Below are 26,935 nucleotides of genomic sequence, written 5' to 3'. Positions count from 1 at the left end.
CTTTATTGAAAAGGGAAGAGGTGCTTTAAAGAAGAAGGTAGACTAGTGTCTAAGAGCCCGTGCGTCAAATACTGTATGTTTAGTCAGTCCAGGACCGGCAGTGATGTGGTTTCCTACTGGGTTTCTAATGAACTGTGCAAGTGCTTAAACGAGTAATCAGATTATGTGCCTAGAAAGTCACATGGGCTTTATCAGATCTTGTTGAGTCTCATGTGCTTTTGTGCTAATTCATTTCACAAAAGTTTAACTCCAGGAAATATTTAGACAACCTACATCTCCTTATCTCACCATAATGGACAATACCGTGCTATAGCGTGGGACCTTCCTGTGGTACATTTTCATTCATTCATTCATTCAGATTTTGATCCCAACATATCCCAAGGGGTGGGTTACAAAGAAATGCTCTTTCCAAAACAGTCTGCATAGCAACATTTATAGGTGGGTCAAAGGCTTCAAGAACACAGCAGATTAAACAAGCTAGGCACTTAAATGTGCAACTAAACAGACTCAAACTTCTAAGTTGAAACACTCTCCACTCCTCTCCCCATCTTTGTGCCTCACCCGAGCCAGGAACATACCACCCAGCCCAGGAACCAAAACAACCTTTGCACATATTTCACCCTCTTGTCTCAAGATCAACAAAGCTCAGCTCACCAACTGGAACAGAAATTGGAACAACTTTTCTAGGTGAGAGAGCACACAACCATTTTAGGGACACAGAAGTGTCTTCATTCTACGCCCCCCTGCCCCCCATGTTAGTCCACTCATGAAACCACTGAGGAGAATCACCATCTGGAGATTGGGGCAGAAGTGTTTCCACTATGTGGATAACACACAGCTTTACCTCTTATTCTAGGAAGGCCATGGAACTCTTGAACTGATGTCTGGGGGTGGCTTTGATGTGAATGGGAGTGAACGAGTCGAAACATTAACTAGACAAACATGGAGGTGCTGTGTGTGGAGAAAGTGACTGACCCAGATGGAGATTTGCAACAAGTCCTAGAAAGAGTTGCACTCCCTGTGAAAAACAAAGTATGGAGATTGGGGTTCTATTGAACTCAGAACTGTCGGAGGAAACCACTAGTTGGTGGCAGTGACTAGGAGGGACCTATAACATCTTAGATTGGTATGCCAATTGTGACCCTGTTTGGAGAAGATTAAAGTGACCAGTATGGTCCTGTGAACCCTCCGTGTGCCATGCCCACCTGGTGGCATCAGTGGTGAGGGCTGGGCTGGCACAGTGAGCTTTGTTCAACCTCCATGCCCTACCCCCCGGTGCTGCCCGGCATGTGTGCCCCAGGCACTGGCAAAGAACACAATGCTTCTGTTATGTACTGAGTTGAATAAGATCCAAGATGTAGCAGTCTGATTGGTCCTAGAACAATAGGATCCAAAATGCAGCAGTCTGATTGGTCCTAGAACAATAGGATTCAAAATGCAGCGGTCTGATTGGTCCTAGAACAATGCAGCAGTATGATCGGTCTGCAGGAGCCACCCAATCCGGCTCCAGATGGAAGCGAATCCACAACCTGATTGGCCTACAGGAGAATTCCGGAATTAGCCAATCACCTGCAGCCCATTGTGTAAATAGTGTATATAAAGCAGATACTTTGAGGGGACATTCATTCCTCCTCACCACTATGAGCTGAATAAAGAGCATGAAATCCACTCTCGACTCCGAGTATATTTCAGCTTCAGACCAAATGTGATTCTCTGCATACTTCTCTTTCTCTCACATCATCTCTGTGTAAGTGTTCTTGGCCAGCCTTTAACAAAAGACAAAAGTAGAGGATTCCAGCGAGTGAACCGCATTGCAAAATATTCCCTTTTTCAACTGTTAGTTTGCTTGAAATCTTCCCCAAAGATAGTAACAGAATTGCAAAGGGGCCATAAAATGGATGGTAGCGATCCAAGGAGTAAGTAAAGAAGGCTGAACAAACTCTATTGGAAGTGTAATCAATAAAGCATTCTGCACGCTGTCACATTTTATGGCCTGGCTTTTTAGTTGTGGCAGTAAAATGTACACAATGGACTGAAAGTTTATTGCAGACCTTAATAACGTTCCTGGCGAAAAGAATGGTTTGAAAATGCTTGCTTGATTTTTGTGTGTGTGTGTACCTGTAGCAGGTGAAAAACAGGATACAACTGAGTGTGGCAGAAGTGGGGGAGTCTTTTGTTACTTGACTAAGATTCAGATGATGTCAGTATTTGTAACCAGAGTTCTCACAGAAGAGGACTGCCATAGTCATGTTGATTTGAATTCCTGAGCCATATAATTTTAATGACGGCTTTGGAAGCATCAGATCATGAGCCCCTGATTCCTGACTTCATTTCAGAGTTTCCTGGAGAAGTATGGTTTTATGAAAATTAAGCAGAGCTGGAGGATTTTGTAGTCTTACCACTGATTCACATTTGTCGAATCATTTGGCTGGCATGCTCTTATGTTAAGCACAGAGACAAATCTTTCCTATTGGTACTGTTTATTCTTTGGCTTGCGATTAAAGAAGTTCTCGGGAAAGTGATTTTGAAATGTAGTCCTGGTGACTTAGTAAGCAAATTTGTATTTCAGAATAAAGGCCAGTTTGTCTTTGTCCACGTCTGAATTTACAGTAATTATGGTGGCCTAACATTGACATCTGAAAAGATGCTTAGATCAGCAGGTAAGGCTGCGGGAGGAGAGAGATCAAAATAAAAACAAACAAGACTGCAGACAACTCTCTAATGCAAGAGTCTGACACAAACAATGCTTTCATTTTGGTGGACAATCAAAACAACAGCAAGAAAAATATCTTTCTTTTTCTGATGATGAAGCGGAAGCTTTTTGTTTTTAAAAGAGCATTCTACAAATTCTGACACTGCACAGACTGCACAGATGCTTTAAACCTGCTGAATACTAATCTGGAATGGCATGGCATGGTTGGTTTATGTGCTATGTTGCAATCAACCATCTTCACCAGATGCGCTTCTGCAGCATTGCTCAACATGATGCAAAGTTTAAGAGTGTCAGAAGAGCCTTGTTGACTCAGACCAAAGGCCCATCTAGCCCAGCATCCTGTTTTCAGAATGAACAACCAAATGCCTGGGCAATCCTTCATGCGAGACCTGAGTACAACCATGCTCTCTCTTCCTGTGACTTCCAGCATCTGGTATTCAGAAGCATACTGCCTTTGACAATGGAGGTAGAGCATAACCAACATGGCTAGTAGACATGGATTGCCTTGCTCTCATGAATTTGCATCATCATCATATTTTATTTTTTAATATAAATAAAATTTTAATTAAATTTTCTGTTTTACCATTTAAAATACTCATTTAAATATCCTTAAAATATCAGTGACTTCCCTTCTCTTTCCATGGTTCATTCTGCATATCATAAATCCCTGTATATTTTACAAAAACTCAACCATTCAGTTCAATATAATAATAATAATAATAATAATAATAATAATAATAATAATAATAATAATAATTTATTTATACCCCACCCATCGGGCTGAGTTTCCCCAGCCACTTTGGGTGGCTCCCAATAAAATATTAAAAACAATATAGCATTAAATATTAAAAACTTCCCTAAGCAGGGCGGCCTTTAGATGTCTTTTAAAAGTAGGAAAGTTACTTATTCCCTTGACATCTGATGGGAGGGCATTCCGCAGGGCAGGTGCCACTACCGAGAAGGCCCTCTGTCTGGTAACCTCACTTCTCACAATGAGGGAACCACCAGAAGGCCCTCAGTGTTGGATCTCAGTGTCCGGGCTGAACGATGGGGGTAGAGACTCTCCTTCAGGTATACAGGACCGATAATGGAACAGTATTCCATTATTACATCCACCAAAACTTCTTTACACTGTTGAATTTATCTTAATGCTGCCAACATTTCATCATCTTCTTCTTTTAAACCCATCCAGGTTGAGGGGCATCACAGCCTCCTGTGGGAGTGAGTTCCATAGTTTAACTATCTGCTGTGTGAAGAAGTCCTTTCTTTTATCTATCCTGAATCTTCCAACATTCAGCTTCATGCGATGTCCATAAGTTCCAGGGTTAGAAGAGAGGGAGATAATCCTTTCTCCACCCACTTTCTCCATGCCATGCATACACTTCTATCATATCACCTCTTGCTTGCCTTTTCTGTAGCCTTAAAAAACCCAAACGCTGCAACCTTCATTCATAGGATGTTTGCTCCACCCCCTTGAAGGGGGCCAAAGGTATGGCCCCTCCCAGAAGGAGACAGTGGGCACAGTACAACCAGGGACCTGCAGAGCACCAACAAGGAGCCAGTGCAAGTATGTAGAAGAAAGGCGTGTTTAACTTTTCAGTTCACAGAAAGTGTGCATAGATGTAGGCCTTGAAGTATACATTTCCAAGCCTAAGATTTTACAGGGCAGCCTTATCTATGCTTACCTTTAAATAAGTCCCATGAATGTCAAAGCAGCTTCCTTTCAATTATGGTTAATACTGCACATTACAATAAGCAACCCACTGCCAGCGAATGAAACCTCGGTCCCATTTTCTTCAATGGATCCAGCTTCTCAATCGGCATTTTTACGTTTCCTGTCCCTTATGCATGCATGCAAGCAGTCAGCCATGACTCTACATTCCATTTGTTCGTCAAAAACAACACAAGCAAGAAAAGAAAAAGAAAAGGGAAACTGTGCAGACTGGAAGCTGATGAAACTATAAGCTATCGGCCGCCAATAAAACATACTATATAGAGCTGAATGTTTAAATACATCCTTAATCTGAAACTAAATATCTAGGCTGGTTTTAACAGGCACCCATTGTCACTTAGAAGCAAGCCCCTAAAATTTTTAAACAAACCACTTCTCAGAAACTTGAGTGCAAAGAAAAGCATTTGGGGGTGGCTAAAACTTAACACCATCTGTTCATACTCCAGTGATGAAAAACAGTCCAGCAGAATTAAACATTTTTTTCTACATATAAAGATGTAGTGGTTTTTTTCCTGTTGCCAGAAAGAATGAGTGAAAAATCATTTTGAGGGCAGAATTCTATCAAAGATGAGACCAAACTGAACCTTGGTTTCCCAGACCTGGGAACATCTACTGATTGTGCCTCTGTATTAATCTTCATTTTATTGGTGCTCATCCAGCCCACTACAGAAGCTAGACAGCTCATCTTTTCTACCACCTCACCTGATGTCTCTATGAAGACACAAAGCTGAGTATTTGCAACTACATAATGTCTCAAATCTAGTACAGAGGCCACATCCCACACATGGAATAATTCCTTGACCCATCACCCCTGGTTTCACATGTGATAGAGGTCCTTATTTAGAGATTCACAAACTCACTAGCAGGCCAAGCACTTCTGAACTTCCAATCGCTCTTTTCCTACTCATCTTATGTTTGGGGCTGCTTTGCAAGGACTTCTGTATGGATGCCAACATGATCTATGCAAAATTTTGGCTTATTAGAAAGTATACCTGACTCCCTCCCTGCATGGTCAAAATCCTGAAGTCTAAAGCCAATTATGTAATATATACAGGAGATGATGTGATAAGAATGATCAATGGAAAATAAAGAATACCAAGATATTTAATTTTCCTTCAAAATATGACAGCATCTTAACACTCACTTGTTCACCTAACAGAGGGTTCATAGAGTACCCATTACTCTATGAAAACAGAGGCAGCAGAACACTATGTCTTTGTTCCAACAACCAATATTTTGCCATCTTAAATGTGAGACAAATATCAGAGAGTTGGACGAATGAAGAAGAAGGAGGGCGTAATATTCAAAATCTTAAAAGAAGTGAAAGGGAAGAATGAGGTCTAATTTAATATGCACAAATGGGGAGGGGATATATTTATTCCCACGCTTGATGTTTGGAGTTTTATGGATAAAGGAATCCTTCAGATTAAAAGAATAATAATAATAATAATAATAAAATGTAGCAGGGATTGACTACAATATAGTGCACTTTAAGGAGATTCCTAAGGGCAGCAAATCTGCAATGGTAATAACCATAAACACATCCCATGTGTTTTTCTTCGAAGACATAGTCCATTCTTGAATGAAAGACCAAGAATTTCTGATCCATTTATTCAACATTGTAACACTGGTGGAAGGAAATCCTAAGGCCATGATGTGTCAGGGTCGAGAATGGAAAGAATGTCAAGCGCAGTAGAAACTGCTATGGAAAGAATGTTTAAAACCATCAAAGAGATTTTTGATTCTAAAAATATGCAATTGCAATAGACTAAGTTAGGGCTGCTTTCACAATCACCATCTAAAAGTCACTAATATCAGAACTGCTGCCTTTTGCTGACTGTCTTGGGTCAGCTTCAGATTAGGTATATCACTGTGGAACTGTGAACTCTCCACCCATTTACAGATAGGTAGCCGTGTTGGTCTGCCATAGTCAAAATAAAAAAATTCCTTCAGTAGCACCTTAAAGACCAACTAAGTTAGTTATTGGTATGAGCTTTCGTGTGCATGCACACTTCTTCAGAAGTGTATCTGAAGAAGTGTGCATGCACACGAAAGCTCATACCAAGAACTAACTTAGTTGGTCTTTAAGGTGCTACTGAAGGAATTTTTTTATTTTTTCTCCACCCATTAGTGAGATAGCATTGTTTATATTGCCCCTTCTTGGCTTTTGCCAGAGGTCCTAGGCAACAGCCTGTGTTTCATCTGCATATTAAGTAAGGTTCATCTCACTTTTTTGGTCTTTCTCTCAGAGAGAACATTATGCTCGTTAACATCACAATCCTATAACTATCTCCCCAGAAGCAAACACAATTGAGTTCAATAGGACTCACTTCTAGGTGAGGGATATAGAGTAGCAGTCTAATGTTTACTTAGGGAAGACTATGCTCTTTTCCTATCATACTTTAGTTTTAGGCCCCACTTGCTACACCAATTAACATCCAAGCTTGAGCAGTGCACTAGTTAGAAAACTACTATTGGATTATTTTATTCTTTACATGCATTAATTTATTTCTTAAGCATATCTCACTTTTTGTTTCACAGTTTCATTGCTTTGCCCTGAGTTATTCAGAAATACTTGCAGCACCACTGACAAAAAGCCTCAAGCTACTTGAAAACATTTCACTGCTGATTTAATTTACGTGACATGGTTGGAAAGCCACCTGAGTTCATTAAGAGAGGTATGCATATATCTACTTCAGTTTTATTGCTGATTGTGCTTCACTAGGAACTCTTGCTGCCAGGATTTCAAGAAAGGGGTCAGCTGGTAGCAGCTTTCCTGAGTTTGAAGCTGGCTATGATTCATGGCTACTTGGTTGTGAAAAAAATATGTCAGAGTAATTATGGAAGTGCATATATATATACATGAATAGTCCAGGCTCCTAACTGGTCACACTGTGTCCAAAATCACTAGATACCGGAATTCAACTTGTGGTACTATGTTTTTCTTTCTAGTAAAAATTGCTCCAGTATTCTGTAGCTTCCCTGACTGCCTACACTTTCTTACCTGAAAAAAGCTTCATGAGGTGAGTTCCCTCATGTCTTCTCCTGGACTTTCTTTGGGCACCTGGAAAGCCTACAGAGTGCAGATCGCTGATGAGATGATTCACAGAAAGAAAGAAAGACAGAAAGAAAGGGCACTCACACTCCTGACTGATTTGGAAATACTCCTTAGTACTTCAGATGACTGGGTATGCATACCATCAACTTGTGAACATGAGCCACAGCAATAACTCCTCAGCAGGGGCGTCACCGCCATGTACCAAAAGGGTGAGGTGATGGCAAGGTCATGCTTGCATGGGTGCAGTTGGCTGTAAGGACTGGGTGAAGGCAACCAAAAACATTCTATGCAGTCATGACCATGTGGTCAAGATTGCTGCTGCTGCTGCTGCTGCTGTTTGTGTTACTTCTGTGGGTTCATAGCTTATCATTAAAGGTAAAGGTAAAGGGACCCCTGACCATTAGGTCCAGTCGTGACCGACTCTGGGGTTGCGGCACTCATCTTGCTTTATTGGCTGAGGGAACCGGCATACAGCTTCCGGGTCATGTGGCCAGCATGAATAAGCCGCTTCTGGCGAACCAGAGCAGCACACGGAAATGCCGTTTACCTTCCCGCCGGAGTGGTACCTATTTATCTACTTGCACTTTGATGTGCTTTCAAACTGCTAGGTTGGCAGGAGCAGGGACCGAGCAACGGGAGCTCACCCCGTTGCGGGGATTCAAACCACCGACCTTCTAATCGGCAAGTCCTTGGCTCTGTGGATTAACCCACAGCACCACCCGCATCCCTAGCTTATCATTAAGTCAACCCAAATTGAAATACAGTCATACCTTGGTTTTCGAACAGCTTAGTTCTCAAATGTTTTGGCTCCCAAATGCTGCAAACTTGGAAGTGAGTGTTCAGGTTTGCAAACTATTTTTGGAAGCAAAACATCCGATGGGGCTTCCGCGACTTCCAATTGGCTGCAGGAGCTTCCTGCAGCCAATCAAAGCCATGCTTTGGTTTCCAAATGTTTGGGAGGTCGAACAGACTTCCAGAACAGATTCTGTTCAATTTCCGAGGTACGACTGTAATGTGTATTCACTGAAGTGCTGTTTGCTTTCTTTTTAATCTTCATCATTTGCACAGTTGTTAACCTAGATCAGTGTTTCCCAACCACTGTTCTAGTGTGGAATTGTGTGTGTGCCGCGAGATGTTGCCTGGTGTGCCGCGGGAAAAATTAAAAAATTCGAAAGATTTTTTTTTTAAGTCAAATTTTCGATTGGGGCGCCGTCACTAGATGACCCCTGGGGTTCCCTCCCTCCCTCCCGCTCTGCGCCTCCCTCCTCCTCCTCCTCCTCCGGGGAGGCCCTTCCTGGCTCTCGGCCAAGGCTTGGCAGCTGCCACTCACTCACTCGCTCACCCACCCGTCCCTCCATCCCTGCACCCGGCCTCTCCCCCTCCATCCCCGGCGCGGGGGCTGCCGGGATCCGTAGTCCCCTCGCCCTTGGGCTCCGTGCCCGCGCGGGGTGCGCGAACTACGTTTCCCAGCGTGGCCTGGCGGGCCGGGCGTTTTGTTTGAAGCGCTCTTCTCCCGGCCATGGAATGAGTGCAGCGGCGGCGGCCGGGCGGGCAGGGGCTCTTCCGCGCAGACCCCGCGCAGCCTGCCTGCATCCCCGCGGAGATCGGGCGGCAGGATGGAGCCCGGGGATCCTCGCGGAGGCGGAGCGGCGGAGGCGGAGGCTGCCCCCCCAGGTAGGGCTGCGTCGGGGGGGTTTATTTTTGCAATGCTGCATCCGCGCCGGAGGGGACGCATCGGACTGCGGGGAGACCCCTTGGTGGGCGTGCAAGGCAATGCATGCGTGCAGGCGTTGCATGGAGTGCAGTGCAATGCAATGGCAATGCGGCGCCCTGCATGCATGCATGCAACTTCCACCGGCGCTCCGGACTTGGCAGGTGAGGGGGGTCCCCAGTGGGCGGCAGAGAGAGCCAGGAGGGCGAAGGGGAGCTGGGGGGAGCAGCGCTGCTCCCCGAGCCGAGCCCGGGGGGAAACTTCGGCGTCGTTGCGCCGGGTGTTGGAAGCGGAGGCTGGCGGGGGCCCCTCACCTGCAAAACCTGGTCGCCTCTCATATATTTCGTGCATTGCATTCATCGCCCGCTTTCTCCTCCAAGGAGCTCCCGGGGGCGCGCGTGGTTCTCCCCGTGTTATCCTCGCAACAACAGCCCTGCGAGGTGGGTCAGGCGAGTGGCCCAAGGGAGCACCCAGGGATTGTCCTGGCCAGGTGGGGTGATTTGAACCCTGCTCTCTGCCCGGTCTTCGTCCTCATTTAGCCCCCACATGTGCATGACTGTGCATGACTGAGGTTTTCCCCCCTCGCCTTGGCTATGGTGTGAGTCTGTCCTGTTAATTAATGGGGTTCTGCCTTCGGAGAAGATGAGCCACCCCTCAAGGAGGTGATTATGTAATTTGCTAGCAATTCATGTCCCTCCCGGCGTGACGCTGCGCGCTGACGTCACGGGGCTGTAATGGTGGTGTGCCTCGAGATTTTTTTCATGAAACAAGTGTGCCTTTGCCCAAAAAAGGTTGGGAAACACTGACCTAGATAACCCTTGGCTGACATCTATTCCAAAAAATGGCCCCCAGTGATGCTTCAGGTTCTTGGGAGTTCACTAAGCTATTCCTTGAAAGAAGCATTTGCAATTGTCAAAATATTATATAAAAAGCCAACCCTCAGATCTTCAAGATTCCTATCCTTCTCTCACAACTTGTCAAAGTAAACATGACTCATTCCATCTCTGCTGTTGCCCAGTAGGAATGTAGAAATGCTGCCTTAATGTATCGTCGAATAAACCTTAAATCAGCATTCAAATGGATTGCAGATAAGAACAGGTTGTGTAATCCAGGGGAGAAAGAACTTCTGGGATAACTGTAGTCCTTTAAATAGAAATTTATCATCAACAAAGCATAAACAAAAACAATACAACAAAGAAAAATGTTTCCTTTCAAAGATTTAAAAGAATCAACAAAAAATCTGAAAACATTCCTTGGCTTCCTATCCTCTCTTTCCATGGTTCCTTTCAATCCCTCTTTTCCTCATTTTTTTTTAGTTCACCCCATCTATTGCAACCACTTTTATATACTTTATTTATTTGTTACTCTGCTGAAAATGTTACTATCCTGCTAGGTAAATTGTTTGCTTATACAGTGGTACCTCGGGTTACATACGCTTCAGGTTACATATGCTTCAGGTTACAGACTCCGCTAACCCAGAAATAGTACCTCGGGTTAAAAACTTTGCTTCAGGGTGAGAACAGAAATCGTGCAGTGGCGGCACGGCAGCAGTGGGAGGCCCCATTAGCTAAAGTGGTACCTCAGGTTAAGAACAGTTTCAGGTTAAGAATGGACCTCCAGAACGAATTAAGTTCTTAACCCAAGGTACCACTGTAATAATTTTCTATATATTCAATAAATAGTATCTAGTCCTCTTTACATCTTTCATCATTTTGGTTTCTTATTCTAGCGGTCATTCCTGCTAACTCTGCATAATCTAACAGTTTAATATGCCAGTCGTTTTTCATTGGCTGTTTTTTTAAAAAAAAATTATTTGTTTTTCTTTGTTTCTTTGTTTATGCTTTGTTGATGGGGAATGTTATCAGAAAAGCAAATTTATTTATTTTTATAAAATAATAATAATAATAATAATAATAATAATAATAATAATAATAATAATAATTTATGTTTGTCTTTGTAAACAAACTTCTACTGACAGGGAGCTGGATTTGTGAATAGAGGAAGAGGACTAGAGGAGTAATAACTGTATTGGAGGCTTGTATTTCTCAGCTTGGTAGAGCCCGGATTCTAATCTCTCATTCCAAAGGATTTTAAGTGCTCACAGTCCCAGAGGAATGTGACAGTCATCTGAGTCCAAAGATGCAGAGACCAAAGAAAGGCTAGACTGTGCTTCCAGTGGATGACCACTGAAATACAGGCTGCATTTTCTACCATCTAAAGTTTCCAGACACTTTCCAAGGATAATGCAATGTAGAATGTGTTACTGAAGTCTAACCTGGAAGTTACCCATGCATGCATAACTGTGGTAAGATCTACCTTCACCAAGAATGGTAGCCAGTGGCACACAAACCACAGGTATTCAAAAGAGCTTCTTTTCACAGCCAACAACACATGTTTACTCAGGCAAAAAGCCAGATTCAAGAGTGTGCTGAAGCTAGGAACCTATTCCTGAAGGGATAGCATATGTAAGTTCCCACCCTGTTGACTTGTCAGTATGTACATTTCAACCTTGTATGGAATAGATGTTTAGAAGGCAGGAGCAGGACCATCCATGAAGATGCTCCAGAAGAATACTATGGAAATGCTATCAACAGCCATCAAGAGATCAAGGAGGATCACACCTCCCGCATCTCTCATTTTAGGGCTGTCAGTTCAGCACTGACTATCTGGGACCAAATCTAGCAGCTGTTCACTGATACACTTTCTTTTCCATGACCCACAGTCTTAGCCCCTGTGTTTTTAGAATTTAAGAACTCTTTAGACACTTACAATTTGTTTCTGTGTAACTGCTTAGAAACAAATCTTACTGGGTTCAGTGGGGATTACTCCCAGGTAGGTGTTTAGGGCTGCAGCTTGAGTCATGCATTTCTGATTCCCAAATATCACGTTACAACCAATGGTAAAGGACACAGGTGTTTTAGGTACAGACCAGGTGCATGGCTGCCAGACACGGATGTTAAAAGAGAAAACCAAATGCAAAAAGCCAACAAATCATTCTTGTAGAAAGCAACATTAATGGTTCCCACTCTTTCTTCGAAAGATGGAAGCATTGTTTTCCATTCCAGACATGCTTTGTTTTTTCTGTTGTGGTAAACCAGGAACAAACCCTTTAACTAAACATATTTTTTTCAGCTTTATAACCAGAAGCCAGGAACAAAGGCATAAGGCATGATTCCAGAAGTGCATTGGAGTGATCATTCTGTGGTATTATGGCAGTGGACCAAACTGTATTGTGACTTTTGAATACATGTTTGGTGTGTTGTTGTTGTTTTTAAAAAAGAATTTAATCCAGAACAGATTTTGAGGGACAGTTGTAAATTATTCAGTTTTACCTTGAATCTAACATGGAATGAATTCAGGTGCTTACATGTTACTTCAAATCCTTTGCACTTCGCAAAAATCTTTCATTGAACTTCTGTAGACTGATCATGTTAGTGTGCTTGTTTTATTAAGGTATTTATGGGGAGACTGTGAGATCTTATTTTAATATAGTGAACTGTTATTGACAGGAATTAATATTTTCATGCTTCACACAGATTCCATGACAGTGATCTGCTAAATGAGTAAGGCCCCATGTGAAATGCAGAAACCCAATGCAAATTTTAAGTGGCAGTGACAGAGTGATTTCTGGAGTCTGCCTCTGCAGGCTTCATTGCTTCATGTTTAACAACTTTTCAGAAGAGATTTATCTGCCAGATTCCTAGAGGTTCCTCACTGAACGGTTTCTTTTTTATCATTGACATGGCTATTTAAAACAAATGGCGAATATCAGTTCCTCCAAACAAATTGTCTTCTTTTGAGTCCCATAGGTAGTGCTACATCTCAAGTAGAAGCCAGTTTCAGGAACTTCACAATGTCCCATCTTTGAACTTCAAATTAAAAGACAAGCATTTCCCTCTCTGCATGCTAAAGAGGACATGCTTTAGAACAGCTTCCCATAATTGTTCTGGAACTGCATTTCCAGGCTGTATTTTTCAGAGAAGTCAACAATATTTCCTTTGTTGATGCAATTCCCACCAGGAACAAAACAGAAAGATCCTGTTTGCTCTTGTAGAGGTCACTGCTCTACATAAGAAAACAGACCCTCCGTAAAATAATGTAACCTCATATTGTTTTCACACTTAAGTTATGGAATAGATCGTCAAAAACCTGGCCTCTCTGTGTCATCTACCACATCCCAGAGACCTTGCTTTGCTTTGTGTATAGTCTAAAACAGGCTGTCCCTTCAGAGAGTGTGGGAAGCTGACCACTTCCTCCTTGATGTGTTTTTGTGACTCAAGGGAGGTCACACTCCCAGGATCATTCAAATCCTTTGGAGAGCATGGAACTTGTGTGCCACCTGCATCATTTAATATGAGTGGTTCTCAGTGTGGAGATGACACTTCTTCCATGCTTAGCTGAACTCCATGGCTCTGTTGGGGCTGCCTGCCCTTTCTGATCTAATGTAGGAAGTCCCTCTTGCCACCTGTGCTAGCTTTGTGGTTGTAACCCAGTCAAGAGCTTGTCTGGAATAGGAAAAGAGCCACTCCCTCATTCCCAGCTTAACCCACAGAGCTGCCACCATCACATTATGTTTCTCCTTCCTCTTTCCACACTGTACAAAGGAAGGAGACTGGTGGAAAGAGCATCTGTCTATTTGATGGCAGAGGGACCAGTTCTGTTCAGCAGGTTATGTATGAATCCTTTTCCTCCTTTACTCTATTCAAAGTGGAGGTGAACTGGCATTCCTACCAGCTGAGCCACCCCTGTGTCATTCAGGATGCCTTGCGAGTTTGGGGCAAGGGACATTGCCTCATCTTTCTCCCATTCGGCTGGAGAGTTAGGATGTGGAGATTAAATGGCTTGCTACTTTTTGAGTGGAGCGAGGAGGGGAGGAGTGAAATACACTCAAATTAATTTTGAAAGACTGTATGCCAGTTCTGCCCTACTATATTGAGATGTTGCTATAAGGATTACTGGGATAATGAATGTGAAGTGCTTTGAAAACTAAGGGAAATGCTACATAAACTTTTAGAATGTTGTAAACATTCAGTAAGCTTTCAAAGTAGGAATAAACACTAGTTCTCAGAGTCCCCACGCCTTGCACTCTGAGGCCTGCAGAGATTTAGAGTTATACAACCCATAGCATAGACCCAAACAACCCTGAATTTAAACTTAAGGTTTCAGAGTAGCTCTGACTAAGCAGGATAGCAAAAGAGTATGTTGATTATTCTTTCAAAGAGTCCAATGTCTTTGGGAGTTTGTTGATAGATTCTGTCTGGATTTTCCCTTAGGTGCTTTGAATATGAATTCTTCTGACAGTTCTCAGCTGCTGGAAGATTATAAATCTGCACATTGCTTTCTCTGCTGCAAAATGAATAAAGAACCCTTATAAACACACTGGTGATGTAAGAATTGGCTCTGTCCTACTTTAAAAGAAATGCCAACCCTTCCCTAACTATAGCTAGTAGAGACCGAAAAGACCAATAGGAGAGACCACATAAGGGTGTGCTCCCCTCTTTCTGATTGCACAACATTGTTCTCCCATGGAAGTGGCCAAGGGGAGCCACTACTAACGCAGGAGGACCAATGACTATTTCTGCATCAATGGCAGTGCAGGTCAGGTTCTAGCAGCAGAACAAGGGTACTGGTGATGATGTACTCATGCTAAGACTTCACAATTCCATTCATTCCTTCTTTTTATATATTACATGCTTCAGCAAAGAGCAGTGGCTGGGTTCCACATCATTATTTCAATTGTGACCAAAGTAGTTGCCTGGTGTCAAACAGGCAGACGTCAAGTTTCAAAACACCAAATGACAATCAAGAGGACCAGAAGCAGGTGCCTCATCAAAGCCAGATACAGGTCAAGTTCCAGAGGAGCAACCAAGGAATGGACACAGATGCTTAGTCAGGCAGTATGCTCATCCATGAGACACGTCCCTCAGCTTCGCAGTGCCAGGAATACAAAGAGTGCTCAGGCAGACAGATCCTGCAGCCTAGGTGGCATCCTCAAAGTTCATTGTGTTGCTAGGCTCATAAATTAGGCACTTGGACCATGGAAGGTAAGGTGCTAGAGAAGGATGGAGAAGCTTTTTGGCTCCATGGACCAGAGCTTTTTTAGATCCTAGCCTTGCAGGACAAATTTGACAGGTGGGAATATGCTTTTAAGTCCTGAAGTTGGGACTTCAAAGCACCGCATAGTACTTGCAAAGAGTGAGCCTTGTGTCGTGCTTAAAAGTACCTGAGACATCAACCATACCACTCATCAGGTGATGGGCGATAGAGCTAAAGGTTGCTTTCTGCAGGCATCAATATCACAATATTCTACTCTTCATTTAGACAGCTCAGGTTTGCATTGGGAAAAAACGCTAAGTGGAATGTTTCATCAGCACAAGGTTTTCTCCATGCACAATGGAATGTTCTTCCTCTCTCCTTCCACCTCCTCCAATCTGTTCTGGGCTTTTCCTTAGCCATCCAGAGCAAATTTGGGGCATGAACAGGGGTAGGGGGGGAAAGAAGGAAAGTCCCTTTGTACTAGTGGACCTCATTCTACCTGCACAATTATTTACTTGAACCCAATACAATGAACTACTGACTGAACAACATTTGTTTGTTGAATTTATATTCCATCCTTCATCACAGTGATCTCAGGGTGGGTTTCAATAAAACCAAAACATACAGTAACAACCATTAAATAACAGCAACAACAAAAATTAAGTTCACAGCATATAATAATGAATTTCTTCGTCAATACACCTCCACCTAGTACACCTTCTTATGACCCCTTCCTACTAAAGACCTGGATTAAAATTATTATTATTTATTAAATTTGTTGCTCAAGGCAACCCAAAGCAATAAATAGATATGCTTTTCACTGGCACCTAAAAAAGTGTAATCACCAAGAGTTCAAGGAGACTGAATGGGGTGGCACTTCCTCTGTCCCTCTCCAACAAAAGGTCATCAACCAGGGTGACCAAACTCATTTTGGTGCCAAACTCCAAATGGAAGAGAAATATCTCAGTCATAGAACATCTGCTTTGCTTGCAGATTATCCCAGGTTTAGCCTCTGGCATATTCCCAGTCTAAAACCTAGAGATTTTCCAGACATGTCAGAAATCTGTTGCCAGGCAACTTAGTCAGGGCTAAAATACTGAGTTGGATGGGCCAACAGTTGGACTCGGTATAAGGTAGCTTCCTATGTTTCTGAAGCTAGATAGAAATGGGACCAGATAATCATAAAATCAGACTTCAGGTACTCTGAATTCATGCAAGTGGCTGATATACTGGAATTCATCATTTAGCATATAGTTTTATTTGCTTTATGAATTGCTCCTGCAAAACAACACTTAAGTTATTCATATTCATATTCATATTATTTTCTCCTACCCTTAAATGATATTGGGCATACCTGATGTGCCCTAAACAAGACTCAATTAAAAGCACTCATTCTTTTCATGTAATGTCCCCAGTCGACTGTGCCCACTTTATTAGCAGGCTTTCATATACATTTTTTGATTGTTCCAGGGCAATAAGCAAAGGGTTGTCTAAATAAAAGAACATGTCTGGTTTGACTTTAAAGAATACACATGCAGTCTTAAACTTGTGGTGGATCTGGGATTCATTAATAACTTCACAAATTCCCAGCAGTAGTCCAAATGTTAATGAGTAACAGATAATATGACCACACGAATCACAGCAAGCCAAAAGCAAGCACTTTATTTGCAAAAATACTTGTGTATTTATTGATTATATTATCTGAGCAACTCTACCGCAAGGAGACACTTCAGTTCCCATAACTAAACCCATGCCAATTTGTGGCTATTGAAGATTAAAAGAATATAAATATGCAATGGCTGTCTGGGACTAGTGCTTTAAAAAAATATTCTTCTCTGAGTATTAGGACTGAAGGATCTCTCCATGTTGCCCATGGATCTCTCACTACATGAGAGACCTGTGAATTCCCACATAACACTTAGAATGAAGAAAGTGAGGGGACTTCCGGTCGGTGCCAGCGCTTAATGGCGGTCCTACCTCCGAGCTCCGGAGAAGGACTGCTTCGCAAGTTCGGGTCTTACCCGCTACGGCAAGCGGGGGACCCCTAAAATCCCAGGCGCTGAAGCCTGAGAACAAGGAGACTCGGTGGGCACCTTTGCGCCCCCCGGTACCGTGAAAGAGCCTTTTTAAAGGCTACGGATCGACATCGGGAGTGAGCGCGGTGCTGAGAGTCGCTACCCAGCCTGCGAAGTGAAGCCGCGTCGCCATAAGCGGAGAGCGCCGATTCCTTCCTGAAAAGAAATTCGGACTGATTCCCCGTGAGTAAGAACTGAAAAATAACTGGGACTTTTCTTAATTTTAAAAATTGGGCTAAAAACGGGGGAGATTTAAACAAAGGAAGTCTGCCTCCCCCCGACCGCATGAAAGTGAAAGCAACGGAGCTCTAAACCTGCATCCGTTTAAATTCATCCTTTGATCAGTTAAACCGGACATTTAAACCTTTGATCTCCCCTCTAGCAAGCAGGGCAGAGGGGAGGCGAATTTGACCATTAACTGCATGACTTATTTGAAGGAAAAAACCTCTGCTATCTCATCTACTTGAAAGTCTGAAACGGTCTGCCTTCTTAGTACATTGAGCTGACTTTTCCCTGTGAAGTGACACCTTGATACAAAGTTTCCACAGTGCCTGACTTTTGTACATTTTAAGAAGAAACAGTATACTGGGCAACTGTGGCAATTGGAAACTATAAGACTTTAGTAACATTGATTTTGACTGGGTTAATCTCCTTTCTTTCTACATCCTGGATGGTCTCCTTTGTTCATGTATTTTGAAATTTCCTTCTATGGCCATTTTGATTTGCTCCCTCTAGAGGATAAAGTGAAGTCCAGCACGGCCTAAGACAGTGGAATTTTCCAAGGGAGAATAAATCCCGTGGGAATTGACCTTGACATGAGTGGGCCACAAGAAGAGATAACTACAAGAGCCAAGACCAAGCAACAACAACAGCAACAGCTGCAGCTGCAACAAGCAAAGAGAAGAGGTTCGATCTTAGGCGTAACAGCCGGACTAGCTGGAACAACAGGACAGGACAAAGGAGCAGCCGTTTCTATGGAAGCTGTGACAGAAGCTTTGCTTAAGATAAACCAGACTCTGGAGTCTTTGACAAAACAGACTTCAGAGAACACACAAAAATTAACAGAAATATCAACAAGATTAAACCAGAATACAGAATCTATAAATAAATTGGTCGAGGAAAATGCCACCACGCGTCAAATTGCCGAAGAGGCCAAAGCCACAGCTGGAGAGACGCAGGAGAAATTAGAGCCACTTGCCAAGAAGGTCTATGAGCATGATGCAACCTTGGCCTTGTGGGAGTTACAGAGGAAAGAGAGAAACTTAAAATTAAGACTGATTCCGGAGAATGAAAGTGACAACCTTGTGGAGTATTTGACACGGGAGTTTGCGGATTGCTGGGACCTGGAGGAAGACGATTTTAAAATCACAACTGCCTTTAGACTCGGCAAAAAGCAAGATAGAAAGACACCAAGAGATTGTTTGATCACACTCAGATCTAAGGAGGAAAGAGATAAAATTTTAGGACTACACTTTGGAAAAGCCCTCCAAATTGGAAATTCAGCAGTACAGATCTTTAAAGACATACCAAAATATATCTTGGACTTAAGAAACTTCTACAAGGATTTGGTGCTTTTGTTAAAGAAAAATCAGATCCGCTTCAGGTGGGAATTCCCACAAGGACTGTCATTCGACTACAAGGCAAAGAAAGTGAAAATAAAGACAATTCAAGATAAAGACAAATTTCTGGCAAGATATCAGGAGGACCTACAGAAGGGGACTGTGGACGTACTTGCAGAACAGAGGAGAGCACTGGATATCCTGAATCTCTCGTTTGGACAAAAACCACCACCGTCAGAAGAAGAGCAACAACTTGGAGCTGTTGGAGGAGCCTTAAGAAAATAACAAGATGGCTCTGCAATTGCTTAGTTGGAATTGTAATGGACTGAATGGGCCTTTGAAGAGAAGACAAGTATTTCATATTTTGAACAGAGAACAATTGGATTTGATATGTTTACAAGAAACTCACATAACTAGAGCCCACAGGAGATTACTTACAAATAAAAGGTTAGGACAAGAATTTGTCTCATCAGACAAAGTTAAGAAGAGGGGAGTGGTAATATATGTGAAGGAGAAATGGGCTCCAAAAATGATATTTAAAGATGAACAAGGGAGATATCTGGCTGTGGAGATACAAGTACAAGGAGAAAAACTTTTAGTTGTTGGAATTTATGCACCAAATGAAGGCAAATCTGACTTCTTTAAGGGACTTCATGAAACTTTGACGGACTATCTGGATTATAATATGATAATCATGGGAGACATGAATGGCGTGGTCTCCACTAATATGGACAAGGCACAAAGACTAACAGTCACTAAAGAAGGGAGACTCCCCAAGACTTTTTTCGAAATGACAGAAAACATGGACTTGATAGACATTTGGAGAACAAGGAACCCTCTGGAGAGAGAGGGAACCTTCTTCTCCCAAGCAATGATGACCTGGACCAGAATTGACCAAATCTGGGTTACTAGTGGATTGGCTCCAAAGATTAAGAAAGTGGAAATCTGCCCAAAAACTTGCTCCGACCATAATGCCGTGAAGATGGAGATGAAACTCACAATAACCGGTCAATTTAGATGGAGAATGAATGACACCCTCTTTCGAGATAAGGAGATTCTCACGAAGGCCCAAAAGACCTTAAAAGACTATTTTGAAATAAATTTGAGGACTGACGTGGAGAAAAGAGTGATCTGGGACGCAAGTAAAGCTGTTATGAGAGGATTTTTGATTCAACAAAATTCAATAAAGAGGAAAAAACAAAATGAGAAAAAAGAGAAGATCTTGGAAATGATAAAGGAAGGAGAGAGGAAACTAAGAACAAAACCAAAGTCTCAGGACATTTTAAGAGAGATTAAGTTATATCAAACTCAATATATGGAATTGATGAACCAAGAGATTGAATGGAAGATAAAGCAAATGAAACAAAAGACTTTTGAATCAGCAAATAAATGCGGTAAACTTTTGGCATGGCAATTGAAGAAAAGGCAGAAACTAAATACAGTTACAAGCCTAGAGGTTGATGGAAAGAGTATATCTAAACCTAATGAAATTAGAAATTGCTTTCTAAGTTACTTCAAAAAACTTTACACCCAAGGCCCGCAAAATGAAGAAGATATAGACAAATTCCTTGGAAGATATGGATTACAAAATATCTCTCAGCAAAGTAAGATGGACTTGAACCAGAGAATCTCAGAACAAGAGGTAGAGGCTGCCATTCAGAATATGCAACTGGGCAAATCTCCGGGACCAGATGGACTGACTTCTAGATACTACAAATCGTTGAAGGAATGGTTGATTCAACCATTAAGAGAAGTTTGTAATGAGATCCTTGAAGGAAAAAGGGCACCTGAATCGTGGAAAGAGGCATATATCTCACTCATACCAAAGTCAGAGACTGAAAAGACCCAACTTAAGAACTACCGCCCGATATCACTCCTTAATGTGGATTACAAAATTTTTGCAGACATTTTGGCAAAAAGATTTAAAAGAGTTTTGATGGAGAAGATTCATAAAGACCAAGCAGGCTTTCTCCCTAAAAGACACCTAGCGGACAATGTAAGGAATGTAATAGACATTTTGGAAAAGCTGGAGGTGAATATAAACACTAAAGCAGTATTGATCTTTGTGGACGCGGAGAAAGCCTTTGATAATATCTCTTGGAGTTTTATGAGGAAGAATCTTCATGGGATGGGGGTAGGCCAGGGTTTTGAGAATGGTATGGCTGCAATATATTCCGAACAAAAAGCTAAGCTGATTGTAAATAATGTTGTGACTGAGGAACTTAAGATAGAAAAAGGAACTCGGCAGGGGTGCCCAATTTCCCCATTACTTTTCATTTCGGTTCTGGAGGTGTTGCTGAATATGATAAGAAATGACCAGCAGGTCAAAGGTGTGCAGGTCGGAGCTAAACACTACAAGTTAAGAGCGTATGCAGATGACCTAGTATTGACTTTGCAAGAGCCAAACACTAGTACGAAAAGGGTTTTAGAAATAATTCAACAATTTGGCCAGGTGGCTGGATTTAAGTTGAATAAACAAAAAACTAAAGTCTTAGGGAAAAACCTAACAGATATGGAAAAGGAGAAGTTTCAGGAGGAAACAGGTTTGACAGTGGTTAAGAAAGTCAAATATCTAGGGGTTTATTTAACACCTAAGAATGTTAATTTGTATAAGGACAATTATGAAAAATGTTGGTCAGAGATTAAAAAAGATCTAGAAATATGGTCAAATCTGAAACTGTCAATGTTAGGCCGAATTGCAGTAATTAAAATGAATGTATTGCCTAGAATGTTATTCTTGTTTCAGACCTTGCAGATTCTTGATAAGATGGAATGTTTTAAGAGGTGGCACAAAGACATTTCGAAATTTGTCTGGCAGGGCAAAAAGCCCCGAATTAAATTCAAAATACTGACTGACGCTAAAGAAAGAGGGGGTTTTGCCCTGCCGGACCTAAAATTGTACTATGAGGCAGCAGCGTTTTGCTGGCTGAAAGAATGGATGCTCCTCGAGAATACAGACATCTTGGATCTGGAAGGCTTCAATAATGCTTTTGGTTGGCATGCATATCTTTGGTATGACAAGGTTAACAGTACCTTTAAAAATCACATTGTTAGAAAAGCATTATTTAATGTCTGGATAAGATACAAAGACTTATTGGAAAATAAAACCCCTAGATGGGTGTCACCAGTGGAGGCTAAAGCAGTGAAGAAACTCAATATGGAGGTCGGATGGCCGAAGTATTGGGAAATTTTAGAACAGGATGGAGACAAGGTTAAACTACAAAGTCAGGAGAAATTGAAGCACAAAGTAGAAAATTGGTTTCAATATCGCCAAATAATGGAAATTTTTAAACAGGATAGGAAAATCGGTTTCCAAGTGGAGAAATCAAAACTAGAGACCGAATTGTTAGAACCCAATACTAAGAATTTATCTAGAATGTATAACTTGCTGTTGAAATGGAACACACAGGATGAAACAGTTAAATCTGCTATGATTAAGTGGGCGCAGGATGTTGGACACAACATTATGTCAGATGACTGGGAATGGTTATGGAACACCGGTATCAAATTTACGGCATGTAATGCCTTAAAGGAAAACATTATGAAAATGGTATACAGGTGGTACATGACCCCAGTCAAGCTGGCAAAAATCTATCATTTGCCCGATAATAAATGTTGGAAATGTAAAGAGACTGAAGGTACTTTTTACCACCTTTGGTGGACATGCCCGAAGATAAAGGCCTTCTGGGAAATGATCTATAATGAAATGAAAAAGGTACTTAAATGTACATTTTCCAAAAAACCAGAGGCCTTTCTCTTGGGCATTGTCGGCCAATTGGTGACAAAGAAAGATAGAAATTTCTTTATGTATGCCACAACAGCAGCAAGAATACTCATCGCAAAGTATTGGAAGACACAAGATTTACCTACTCTGGAAGAATGGCAGATGAAAGTGATGGACTATATGACACTGGCTGAGATGACAGGCAGAATCCGTGACCAACGTAAAGAGATGGTGGAAGAAGAATGGAAAAAATTTAAGAGCTATCTTAAGGACTACTACAAACTCAACGAATGTTAAAATGTTGTGGTTGCTAGAAGTAACAGGGTACAGGGATACAAGGTTAGATGATAAAGGAGGACTAAGATGACAGAGATTAGAAAGTAACAACTGGGAGTTGCTAGTTCAAATATGGACACTGGGATGCAGAGAGGGGGGGTATGGGGAAGTCCAAGAAAAGAGGTTTATGAAAATATCTTTGAAAGTATTTTGTATGTTTGTTTTGTTTTGTGTTTGTTTGTTCTTTTTAAAAAATGCTGTAAAACCAATAAAAATTTATTAAAAAAAAAAAATAGAATGAAGAAAGTGAGTGACTGTGCTGCTAAATTTTCACAGCCCTGTAACTTTAACAATAGGCTAGTATCATGGGAGTTAACCCCAAAAAGGGGGGGGAAAGTAATTTCAATTGTTGGATTGGATTGATCTTTATTACGGCCATTGGCCCGTTACACGACAATTTCCCATACCGACATATTATACTTAAACCTCCAAATTTAAAATCACCAAAACTTACAAAAGACAAACAGTAACCGAAGCAAAACAAAAACCACCATCATACAAACAGAAACCATCATCATACATTACAATAATTTTGTAACCTATACATCGCCCTCTGCTCATAAATTAGTCAGGGATATCAATGGTGATATCACCTAAAACATAGATGATTTCAATTGTTTATTATTAGTGTTATTAAAATGTTACATTTGTGGATCTATACAGCTTCTCCCTTAGAAATGTGACTTCTTGTATCTCTCATTCACTCATTCAGATACTCACACACTCCATGCCTGTGCGTATGACAGGGATGGGGAACCTGTGGCCCTCCAGATGTTGTAAGACTAATGGCCAATAATCATGGATGGTGGAAGTTGCAGTCTGATGTATAGACATGAGAGCTGGACCATAAAGAAGGCTGATCGCTGAAGAATTGATGCTTTTGAATTATGGTGCTGGAGGAGGCTCCTAAGAGTCCCATGGACTGCAAGAAGATCAAACGCATCCATTCTTAAGGAGATCAGCCCTGAGTGCTCACTGGAAGGACAAATTCTGAAGCTAAGGCTCCAATACTTTGGCCACCTCACGAGAAGAGAAGACTCCTTGGAAAAGACCCTGATGTTGGGAAAGATGGAGGGCACAAGGAGAAGGGGACAACAGAGGACGAGATGGTTGGACAGTGTTCTCGAAGCTACCAGCATGAGTTTGACCGAACTGCGGGAGGCAGTGGAAGACAGAAGTGCCTGGCGTGCTCTGGTCCATGGGGTCACGAAGAGTTGGACACGACTAAACGACTAAACAACAACAACAACATCTGGAGGGCCACAGATTTCCTGGCCTTGCTCTAAGGTGAATCATTTAGAGGTGGCAGAGTGAAGCTATCATACCCTCTCATGGACCATGTGTGATTATTCCCCAGAAACATTAGTATTTTTTGACCACTCATTGGTTCTAAATACTAAATGACTATTGTTGTGGAAGATACCTTTTGTCAAAGGTACAACGCCTTTGCTTTTTTTTTAAAAAAAAAGAAAGAATGTTTGTTGACCTGACTTAATAACATTCCTGCAGTTATTCTGGGAAACCCAGCCAGATCGGCAAGGTATTAATAATAATAATAATAATAATAATAATAATAATAATAATAATAATAATAATTATTATTATTATTATTATTATTATTATGTAACTACAGCACATCTCTTTAACTTCAAAGCAATGTATTATTGAATAGATTTCTTAAGCCAAGTTTGGAATTTTGTCCCCTTCCTGAAATCTGTAATTTCTCTCTCTCTCTCTCTCTCTCTCTCTCTCTCTCTCTCTCTCTCTCTCTCTCTCTCTGCACTTTGGTTTGATTGGAAGCCACCACTCTACCATCAGCCACCTAGAAAACACTGCAATGCATTGTGCAGATGTTTGAGTCCGAACATCTTTTGTTGCCAGTAACTTTTAACATTTAGCCTCATTTCACACATGATTGGCTTTAGACAAATGGCCAGAGAATGTTGTTATTTACTAGCATAAAGAGAGGTTTCGTTCTTGTTGTGGAGTCACAGGAAAGAATGCCACAATTTCTCTCAGCGGGACATCTGCTACATCCGCAGCCTAACGGATGCAATTTGAAGCATTTTCAAGTGGTTGCTTCACAGCCTCTTCCAAGAATATGATTATCTGACTCACTTTATAAAAACATGAGCAGGTAATGGAAAAAATAAGCTCCCCCCAGAATTTGTGTCTTCACAAATTTAGCTTTGACTGGCCAGATAAATCAGACGAGGGTAGCCGATGGGTCTCAAATGCTCAGTGAGTTAGGGACTTCCCCTGCATGCAAATACAGGCTTTGGCAGATTGAGTGAACGATCTCAATAGTGGGTCCAACAGTCAAGAAGGCGGTTTCGGCATGTGCTGTAGATGGGGCAGATGGGGCTTGGCAGCCTGGGAAAGTAGCCCATCTAGGAGAAGGAAAACTCTGCAGGGCAGGTGTGCAAACTTGAATAAAATATTGTGGGGGCCCAGGTAAGCCCTGCCTCACATAATTGATCACATGATGCAGTGCACACACATCATTTGAATGGGAATGCCCATCAACTCTGTGGGGGCCCCGGCCCCCTCAAATATTTTATTGAGGGGGCTGAAGTCCCCACGGCCCCTAGGAGTTGGCTCCTGTGCTGCAAGATATCTTTGGGAGAAGAAAAGGCTAAGGAGCAAACCTTACACAAATCCAGAGTGGAGTCCCTAAGTGGAGTCCCTAAGCCCATTTGGATGGCACCTTGCATACCTCCTTCCAGCAACTCCTGTAGCCAAGTTGGTGCCAGATGTCTTCCTCTGCTTTTCTTTGGACCACATCAGTGATGCCAAGAGGGGGGTCTTGTTATCTGAGCAGCCCAAGGCCTCCGTATACACTGCCCTGGCTTGCACCACGGAGAGGTCACTTGGGTGCTGCTAACACAGCGGTTTGACTTCACCCCTGGAGGTGCACTCCATTGTCTCTTAAGACAGACGGATGCCAACAAGAACTAGATTACAGTCTCAGTGAGCTCACCAGGGAGGAGGGGAGATTTCAAGCAGGTGCTTGGCTCTAATTTACAACCACTGTTCTGCACCATCTGGTTAGTGGATCTTAAGTGCATCTTGCCATCCGTACATCTCTTGATTCATGCTAAATATTACTGCGGTTTTGAGAACTGTAACCATAGATGTTTTTAAAAATCATACTCAATCTTCTCCCTTGCCTTCTTTCTTTTCCTGCAGTAAATATCCCTATCATTTCAAAGCCAAAATAACATAGTAAAAGAAGATAGGAAATGACAAGTGAATGTTAATCTCTCCAGCAGTAATGAGCCTATGCCTGTATTTCTCTACAGACAGCTAGTTTATCAGGGGGGAAATGTTTTATGGCCTTAGGCAAACTGTATGCAATAAATCAACTTGAGGCACAAATTCAGACTGAAGATTTGTGCAAACAACTCCTATTTAAGTCAACAGACCCATACCCTTTGGCCACACTGAAACCCTTTAAAATATTTAACACAGAAACAAAGCAGCAGGAGTCCAAGAATATATTAAGAGATTTCTCTGAAAGTAAATTACAGCAGAGGAATGTGCTGGACTTTAGGTTTGCAACCTAACTTAGCCTTAAGGTTAACAATGATTTCACTGAGATGTTGGTTCCTTGTTACTCCCATTTGTCAGACTGGGAAAGCTGAGGCTGAGACAACGAATTACCAAAAGCTACTCAGAAAGCCCTTGTATGAATAATGCAGAAGAACACTTCAGTCCGGGACTCCTAGCTGCTATTTCTCACTCTGAAGCCCAGATATTCTCTCTTTGTGTGTTGTAGGTAGATATATTCCCAAATCTACTTTAGAAAAAGACCCCCAGCACTAGTCTTTCAAAACTTTTAAACCCATGAACATCTCCTGCTTTTTCTGTTCTTCTGGTTGCTTTTCTGCATGAAAAACAAGAGAGGCATCCAGCCAGATTTTCCATCAGCACTGTCTGGCACTGCAGAGGGCTCTCCCACCTGCCTTTGCTATGGCGTCTCTGTGTATGG

Source organism: Podarcis bocagei (genome assembly GCF_964188305.1).
Source record: "Podarcis bocagei genome assembly, chromosome: 3".
NCBI lineage: Eukaryota > Metazoa > Chordata > Lepidosauria > Squamata > Lacertidae > Podarcis > Podarcis bocagei.
The sequence above is the reverse complement of the archived record's forward strand: the minus strand, read 5'-3'. Positions refer to the sequence as shown.